The following is a 1,332-nucleotide window of genomic DNA, read 5'->3' as shown; positions in this document are numbered from 1 at the left end:
TTAAAGAAGGAGGCGTGGTTAGAGAGCCAGCAGCCTGAGTGACGTGAATCTAGACCTATCAAAAAGAACATTGCTGATTAAGAACCAATAGTCATTCAGAGGGGGCTGGAGATGAGCGGTGTTTCTCTAACTAGAACTGAAAACTTTCCTGAAACTTGAACATTGACACGTGATGGCTCAGGCTTATCATGTGACTTCATAGTTGAAAAACACACCTGGCTAAATACTCCGCATTCCAGAGTGTTTGAGAGGTTTTAGGAACTCAAAGGTCGAACATTTTTTATCTAGAGCGAGTTACCACCGTTAGATTAAGTAGATAAGTACATGTTTATTGTGACCTGCGACGCTCCACCGGCAGCGGCTCACCGACACACGATCAGATTTCACCACATGTTTGACAGAGGAGAGGAAACCGAAAGAGATCTGATGCTGGCACCGACTCAAGACAAGAATAATGGGCACCTTCGACGAATACGGTACACCGGTGGCCCAAATTCAACAATTCAAGAACAATGTCATAGTTTTGAAATTACTTCATTGTCAAGCTGGAACTTTTACCCATTTAGTTGAAAAAAATAAATAAAACCTTTTCCCCCTTTTATTTATTGGAAATCTGCTTGAGATTTGCTTGCTTTTTTATTTTAGGCCAAATGTTTTGCCTTTTGTATCCATATATAAACACCATATTTAATTTACACTACCAGTCAAAAGTATTTGAACAGTAAGATTTTTAATGTTTTTTTTTTAAGAATTCTCCTCTGCTCACCAAGCCTGCATTCAGTAATATTGTGAAATATTTTTCCTTTCTAAAATATCTGCTTTCTATGTAATTTATTTCTGTGATCAAATGCTAAATGATCATGCTAAATGTTCAGCATCATTACTCCAGTCTCCAGTGTCACATGATCCTTCAGAAATCATTTTAATATGCTTACTTGCTGTTTAAGAAACATTTATTATTATTATTATTATTATTATTATTATTATTATTATTATTATTATTACTTTTTTCAGGATTCTTTGATGAATAGAAAGATCTAAAGATTAGCATTTATCTGAAATAAAAAAGCTTTTGTGATATTATACACTATACCATTCAAAAGCTTGGAGTTAGTATCATTTTTTACATTTTTGCTGAAGAAATTATAGAAATGAATACTTTTATTTAGCAAGGATACTTTAAATTGATAAAGTGATGATAAAAACTTTTATAATGTTCTATTTCAGAAAATGATGTTCATCTGAACTTTCTATTCATCAAGGAAACCTGGAAATAATTCTGCTTAGCTGTTTTCAGCATAATGAATGTTTTTTGAGCAGCAAATCAGAATA

Source organism: Garra rufa, chromosome 9, assembly GCF_049309525.1.
Source record: "Garra rufa chromosome 9, GarRuf1.0, whole genome shotgun sequence".
Lineage (NCBI taxonomy): Eukaryota > Metazoa > Chordata > Actinopteri > Cypriniformes > Cyprinidae > Garra > Garra rufa.
Note: the sequence above shows the minus strand (reverse complement) of the source record.